This window comes from Mobula birostris, chromosome 6 (genome assembly GCF_030028105.1).
Source record: "Mobula birostris isolate sMobBir1 chromosome 6, sMobBir1.hap1, whole genome shotgun sequence".
Lineage (NCBI taxonomy): Eukaryota > Metazoa > Chordata > Chondrichthyes > Myliobatiformes > Myliobatidae > Mobula > Mobula birostris.
The window spans coordinates 178,257,744-178,266,381 of record NC_092375.1 but is presented as its reverse complement, the minus strand read 5'-3'; positions in this window follow the sequence as shown (position 1 = coordinate 178,266,381).

Genomic DNA, 8,638 nt, shown 5'->3' with positions numbered 1-8,638 from the left:
GATGTCTCTCTATTTGAGTTGGTGTCCTCTGGTCTTAGACTCGTCCACCATAGAAAACATCTTCTCCACGTCTACTCTGTTGAGGCCTTTCAGCATTCGATGGGTTTCAATGAGATCCTCCTACGTTGTTCTGAATTCCACTGAGTACAAGCCCAGAGCCATTAAACACTTCTCAGACTTTTCAAACCTTGAATCATTTTCATGAAACTCCTCTGAACCCTCTCCAATGTCAGCACGTCCTTGGATAAGAGGCCCAAAACTGCTCACAATACTCCAAGTGAGGCCTCACCAGTGCCTTATAAAGCCTGAACATTGTTACATCCTTTTTAATGCATAGGAAATGGCTTTACAGGAGTTAGGGGTAACACTATCATTTAGGAGATACAAGAGATGTCAAGACACTGAAATCTGGAGTGATATATATCAAATAGATTAAATAAGTAATGCAAAATTAAAAATTTCAAAAAAGTAGTGAAGTAGTGTTCATGGGCTCAATATCCATTCAGAAATTGGATGGCAGGGGGAAGGAAGCTGCTCCCGAAACACTGAGTGTGTGTCTTCAGGCTCCTGTACCTCCTCCCTGATGGTAGCAATGAAAAGAGTGCATGTCCTCGTCTCAATTGGATGAGCTACATCGAATGCCTGTTTCCCTCAACAGATGCTGCCTGATGCTGTGAGCGCCTCCAGAACTTTGTTAGCTACTACCAATTAGGAAACATTTTTTATAAAAGGGGCCAATACATTTAGCAATGAAATACACCCCTCCTCAAGCATCATCACTGCCAAAATATTCTCAGGTTATTTTAGATCCTCTTGGTATGATAATGCACTGGAACTGCTGTAGAATACTTCATGTAACATCACATCAGTTTAAAGCTGGGATCCACGGACCCCTTGCTTAATGGTATTGATCCACGGCATAAAAAAGGTTTAAATGCTAACATTGCATTTGCCTTCCTCATCACCAACAGAACCTACAAATTAACTTTCAGGGAATGAAGAATCCCAAGTCCCTTTGCACCTCAGATTTGTGAATTTTCTCTCCATTGTACCACCAAGAGCATTGCTCCAAATGTACAAGTGGCCCCATGGCTATTCAGGCAAGAAAGCTATGACTGATTTCCTGTTATTGGTGAATAGCAAATCAAAATAGATTGAGATAAGCTGTCTGGAGTCTAGACACCCAATCGATGCTTGATGGGGCCAATTTTAATCAATTTGATTCAGTCCAGGCCTTTGATACTCTTTGTGTAGAGACTGTGTTCTCCCTGTGGTTGTGTGTGTTTCTCTCAAATGATTTGGTTTCCTCCCACATCCCAAAGGATAATTGGCCACTTCATTGCTGAGTGTAGAATATGGGAGGAGTTGATGAGAAAATGAAGAAAATAAAATGAGATTAGTGACAGATTGGTGTAAATATATGCACACTGGTTGACACAGGTTTCTATTGCTGTACATATGACTCAGATCACGTGGGTAGCATTGTGCACATGTGAACATTGGTGAAAAGACTCAAAGCAGCCACACCTTCTCGAGCTCTGTGTTTCCCATATGTTAATCTACATATTACTACACATATTACTAGGGACCCACACTTGGCCAATCAGTGGTTGCAGAAATTAGGTAATTAGTACAAGTCAGTAGGTTGAGGTTGGTAGATGAGAAGTATGATTGGCCTGGTAGAGAACTGGCAATTGAAGGAGATCTGCTTCAGCTGGATTCCTCATGACTGTGTGGGATCTATTCCAAAAGTTTCCCCTCGACGTGCTAACACTACAAATGCATTTTGCATCAGTATGACCAACTGAATTTTTAGAATGGCTCGATTTAACCCAGGAAGACCAGATAATTGGGTTGGATTGTGGGAACTTGATTTTGTTGCACAAAACACTGGAAAAGCACTGCTTCATGACCAAGTTCTAGGCCCTAAGTTACATCAGTTGAAAATTAATGCAAGAGATCTTATTAACATAAGAGCATAAGAAATAGGAGCAGGAGTAGGCTATCCGGCCCATCGAGCCTGCTCTGCCATTCAATGACTGATCTGGCCATGGACTCATCTCCACCTACCTGCCTTTTCCCCATAACCCTTAACTTTCCTATTGTTCTAATTTAGCATTTATCCAAATAAGAAGTAACTTCAGGAAACTTAGTCTTCTTTCAAGCCCCATAAATTAAAATAAGGTATTCCTAGATTTGGAAATACAAGATCAAAATAGTCACATTGTCTGTATGTGAAGAATTAGTGTGCCATGTAGTCCAGAAGCTATGTGCAGACAAAACATTCAGCAGAGAACAATAGTACTGTTGTAACATTTAATCCTTATAGAGTGAAAATATTCCAATGCACTCATGCTGTAACCTGGATCAGATTTGAAAGGCAACAACTTATTTCTGTATCTGAAAATGCCACATTTTGATTTTGCATCATAATTACAAGAAAGACAGCTATGCAGCTGAATCTTTGCCATATGACCTTGAGACATAGGAGCAGAATTAGGCCATTGAGTCTACTCTGCAAGTCCAATATAGCTAATTTAATATCCCTCTCAACCTCATTCTTCTGACTTTCTGCAACCTTTGACATTCTGGTTAATCAAGAGTCTATCATGAGTTGACGGCACTAGCCAGGAGTCAGAGAACATTTTGGGAAATCAGTGTTATGTGTTTTACTGAAATGTAGCTGCATGTGGGCATACCCGACCAAAACGTTTCCATGGAGGGCTTCCAGACTGTTTGGGCTGACCGGAAGTGCACTGAGAGCGGTAAGCGTAAAGGGGGGGGGGGTGGGTTTGCTGTTCTGGTTTACAACAGATGGTGCAATCCTGGTCATATTACGATTAAGGAATGTGCTTGTAGCCCGGATATTGAACTTTTTGCTCTTGGACTCTGGCCATATTCCACCGAGATGCAACCCTGGGCATCATGGAGGTTGTTCCTGCCTGTGGCCATCGAACTTTGCAGCTCCTACCGTGGAGGGTCAGACACCCTGAGCCAATGGGCTGGTCCTGGACTTATTTCCATATGGCATAGTTTGAATATTGTTGTTTGATTGTTTGTGATTTTGTATTGCTATACTTATGCTCTATTCTTGGTTGGTGCAGCTGTAACGAAACCCAATTTCCCTCGGGATCAATAAAGTATGTCTATGTCTATCAACCTCTGCCTTAAATATACCCAATGAACTGCCCTGCACAGCTGTCTGTGGCAATGAATTCCACGGGTTCACCATCCTCTGGCTTAAGAAGTTTTTGCTCATCTCTCTTCTAAATGGGCATCCGTCATTTCTGAAGCTTGCTGGTCCGAGACTCCCCCGCTATATGAAACATCCACTCCACTTGGGCCTTTCAACATTTGACAGGTTTCAATGAGATCCCCCTCTCATTCTTCTAAGCTCCAGTGTGTACAGGCCCAGAGCCATCAAACGCTCCCCATATGTTAACCCTTTCATTCCTGGGATCATTCTCATGAACCTCCTCTGAACCCTCTCCAATGCTAACACATCTTTTTCTTAATAAGGGACCAAAAATTACTCTAAGTACTCCAAATGGGGTCTGACCAATGCCTTATTAAATCTCACCATGACATCCTTGCTTTTGTGCTCTAGTCCTCTCAAAATGAATGCTAACATTGTATTTACCTTTCTTACTACGACTCAACCTGCAAGTTATCCTTTAGGGAATCCTACATGAGGACTCACAGGTTCCTTTGCACTTCTGATTTTTTGAATTTTCTCCCCATTTAGAAAGTAGTCCACACCTTTATTCCTTCTACCAAAGTGCATGACCAAGCACTTACCTACACAATATTCCATTTGCCACTTCTTTGCTCATTCCCCTAAACTGTACGTCCTACCAGCCCTTTCACATATCTTTGCATCATCCACAAACTTGTCCATGAGCCATCGTTTCCTTCATCCAAGTCATAGACATATAATATGAAAAGAAGTGGTTCGAACACAGACCCCTGTTAGTCCTACCTGTTCCTTCATCTATCTACGTATCGTTCCAACACCGACCTCTATGGCACCCCACTAGTCACTGGCAGCCAACCGGAGAAGGCCCCCTTTATTCCCACTCTCTGCCTCCTGCCAGATTGCCGACTGTCGACAAAGTCAATGGCATATTAATTTGGTACTCTGTAGCTCCTATTTTCTTGTCTGAGAGATATACCAACTCAATTAGTGACCATCACTTAAAATGCTGACAGCAGAAGTCTGAATAACTTTTGCCAGATTTTGAATCCACCTTTTTGCTCACGTAGCACCTATAAGATGCTTCATGAGCTAGGACATGGTCAAAGTTCAAAGTAAATTTATTAGAAAAATACAGGAAGGTCACCATGTACAACCTTGAGATTAATTTTCTTGTGGGCATACTCAATAAATCTATAGAATATTAGCCATAACAGAATCGATGAAAGACTGCCCAACTAGGGTGTTCAACTAGAGTGCAGAAGACAACAGTGCAAATACAAAAAGAAAATAAATAAATAAAAAACCCCAACAAATATCGAGAACATAAAATGACAAGTCCTTGAAAGTGAGTCCATAGGTTGTGGATACATTTTAGTGATGGGGCAAGGGAAGCTGAGTAAAGTTATCTCCTTTGGTTGAAGAGCCTGATGGTTGAGGGGTAATAACCATTCCTGAACCTGGCGGTGTGAGTCCTGAGGCTCCTGTACCTTCTTGACATGACCTGAATGCTGGGGGTCCCTGATGATGGATGCTGTCTTCCTGCTACGACGCTTCATGTAGATACGCTCGGGGGGGAGGGCTTTAGTCATGGTGGACTGGGTCGTATTCACTATTTTTGTAGGATTTTCCATACAAAGGCATTGATATTTCCATACTAGACTGTGATGCAGCCAGCTCTTTGGTCTTGCTGACATTGAGTAAGAGGTTGTCGTGAAACAACTCAGCCGGATTTTCAGTCTCCTTCCTAAATGCTGATTTGTCACCACCTTTGATTTGGCCTATGACAGTGGTGTCATTAGCAGACTTGAAAGCGGTATTGAAGCTATGCATAGCCACACGGTTGTAAGTATAGAGCGAGTGGACCATGGGGCTCAGCACACAGCCTTGATGTGCATCTGTGCAAATGAAGATTGTGAAGGAGATGTTGACAATCCAAACTGACTGGGGTCTGCAAGTCAGAAAATCAAGATCTAATTGCACAAGGAGGTATTGAGGCCAACATGTTGAAGCTTATTGATTAGTTCTGACCAGATGACAGTATTGAATGTTGAGCTATAGTGGAGAAAGAGCATCCTGATGTATGCACCTTTGCTGTTTAGATGTTTCAGGGTTGAGTGAAGAGCCAGTGAGGTGGCATCAGCTGTGGACCTGTTGCTCCAGTAGGCAAATCTGTGCTATCCAAGTTGTTTCTCAAGCAGGAGTTGATATTTTCATATCCAACCTCTCCAAACACTTCATCACTGTGGATGTAAGTGTTACTGGATGATAATTATTAAGGTAAGTTACCACATTCTTCTTAAGCACCAGTATATGTGAAACCTGCTTGAAGCACACAGGTACCTCAGACTGCCGAAGCATGAGGTTAAAGATCTCAGTAAGCACTCAAGTCAATTGATCAGAACAGGTGTTTAGTACTTGACCAGGTACCCTAACCGGGCCAGATGTTTTTTGTGGGTTTGCCTTCCTGAAGGATGCTCGCATGTTGGCCTCTGAAATTCTAGCATTATTGGGAGCAGTGGGAACTTGTGATAGCTCCTCCATTTTTTTTTGCCGGTCAAAGTGAGCACAGAAGGCATTGAGGTAATCTGGAAGTGAATCTCTCTTTTCACCGATGTCGCTTGATTTAATTTTATAAAAGGTAATAGTATTCAAGCCCTGCCACAACTGTCGAGCATCCTTCATTGATTCAAGTTTAGTCCGGAATTTCCACTGTGACAGTGAGATGTCTTTCCAGAGATCGTACCTGGACCTCTTGTAATTTTCTTGGTCACCAGACTTGAATGCCTCAGATCTGGCCCTCAGCAGACTGCAGATCTCACAGTTCATCCACGGCTTCTGGTTGGGGAAGACTGAATGATTTTGTGGGATGCATTGATCTACAACTGTTTTTATAAGGTCCGTGGCAACCATGGTGTATTCATTCAGATCCACAGGTGAGTCCTTGAACTCAAAGCAATCCCATAGCTGTACCTTTTACTATATTGTCTGCTTATTATATATTTTTAGCGCTTTGAATAAGTAGATAAGTTATGGACATGTATGATAAGCTGGAAATATATGATAAACAAGATTGTATTAGTGGAAAGAGAAAAAAGTATATACTTTAAGATTTGAGGTTGAAGACCTTCATTGTAATTAGCTTCTGTGATATCAGGGTGTGTTTTTATGGTGTCTGAGACAGAAAGTATACCTGCTCGTTTCTTTATGAACACAATCAGAAGAAAGAAGCTAATTATAAAAGAATGTTCTGTACACAAAGTCTATTCCTGTTCATCACTACTATTTTAGTTTGCACTTAAGCAATGGATTTTTCATTTATCATTGCTGCTGCTTCTTGTTGCTTGAAACAAGTTGAGTTGGGTTCATATAGCGTGAAATGTGCTGAGCAAAATGCACGCAAGTATAACTTAAACCACCATTAAACCAGCCTGAAAGATAAGATCGTTATATAATCTGCCAATCTAGTGTATGCTTCATTCAGAAATGCTGTCACACCAATCTATCAATAAAAAGTATAACAACTTGAAAAGTTATTATTTCAGACAGCAAATTTAGCCAAGAGGGTTTAGCAAAAATAAGAATTCTGTGGTCATGAGCTATTTCAGAGTTCATATTGAGGGGACAATATAGTAAATCAATTCAGTAAGAAAGATAATGTTTAATGCTGATGAACATTTGCTTAAAGATTATTAATCTGAAGCATGAACCCTGACTTATTAAGCATTTTCACTATTTTCTGTTTTCAAAAGATTTCTAGCATTTTTGGCTTTACTTAACGAAGTGATTTTTGAAGGTCCTACCTTCACACCAAATTCTTACATTTAAATTAGGACGTGGTCTGTATTGTCAGTTAAAAACAGGATGTGGTGAACAAAGGATATGCTTTCTCAAATGTAGTGTTTTCTTTGCAATGTAATGATCAAGGCGGACCTGGTTTCCACTGAAAAAGGATTAAACGCAAGGAATCCATTGTAAACCCAACTTTATTACTGGTGAATGTGTCTTAATGTAAACACTGATCCTTGGACAAAAAAGAAACCAACAAAGCTGAGAAAGGCTGAAAGGTTAAAGCAAGGAACAATAAGCCTCATCTTTAACTGGATTCCAAGACCACAAGTATTCTGTACCTTCACATAAAACTTGATCATTTGGTTGTCATAATGCAGCTTCATTTTTTTTCCCCACTAGACTGGAACACAGTCTTAGCTCCCCACTAAACATCTACATCCCAGTTAGCCAATGCCGAGTTATACTTTGCTTGCTTGTAATATGCTGTGAATAACAAGAAAGGAATATATTCTAGCTGTCTCTTTTCAAATGGTGTGGAAGTGGAACTTCAATAATTAATTAATGACTTCATTAATAGGCTGAATTTTTCAAGTTGAAAATTTTGTCAGAAATTGTTCTGACCCTAAGAACCTTTTTCTGATGCAGTTCAATGTGCTAAGTTCCCAACATTTTCAGCTGGTATTTAAAATTTTCAGCATTTCTCTTAATCCTTTTGTTCAAATGGTTTTGCCCTGTGTGTTGAGTCAAGCCTAGTACCTCGTAGGTCAGGCTGAAAGTCAAGAAGTATCTGCCACTCTGCCCTTTAAACATTCAAATAAAGCCCACAGGCTGGACGATCTCAAAACTGAGTGAAGTTAAAACTAAAAATTTACCTCACCTCCTATTCCTTTCACTGTATCTTTCATTCAGTTTTGAACGGCTAGCTGTGATTTGGATTCCATACTGATCTTATTTATATTTTTGATACAAGGCTTGGAAGGATTTTCAATTTTGAAGTGATGTAAGACAATAATAATCTATACTAGGAGGACACAGCATGTGCTTTCACATCAGAAGAAGGGAAGTCTCCTTGGAGACTTAATGGAGGCCTATGAGTGATAAAGACTAGTCACACATTGCAGGTCTTAACTGGAGAACTAAGGTTACTTGGGTATAAAGGTGACCAATCCTTCTTGCCATGCTTCCCAAGGCACTGTCATTTAACCTTCTTCCTCACTGACTATATCTCTGAGGAATGTGACCAGGATTTGAACCTACCTGACTGAATTTTTTGAGGGTATGACTAAACACATTGATGAAGGTAGAGCAGTCGATGTAGTGTATATGGATTTCAGCAAGGCATTTGATAAGTTACCCCATGCCAGGCTTATTGAGAAAGTAAGGAGGCATGGGATCCAAGGGGACCTTGCTTTGTGGATCCAGAATTGGCTCGCCCACAGAAGGCAAAGAGTGGTTGTAGACGGGTCATATTCTGCATGGAGGTTGGTGACCAGTGATTGCCTCAGGGTTCTGTTCTGGGACCCCTACTCTTTGTGATTTTTATAAATGATCTGGATGAGTAAGTGGAGGGATGGGTTAGTAAATTTGCCGATGACACGAAGGTTGGAGGTGTGGATAGTGTGGCGGGTTGTCAGAGGTTACAGCGGGACATTG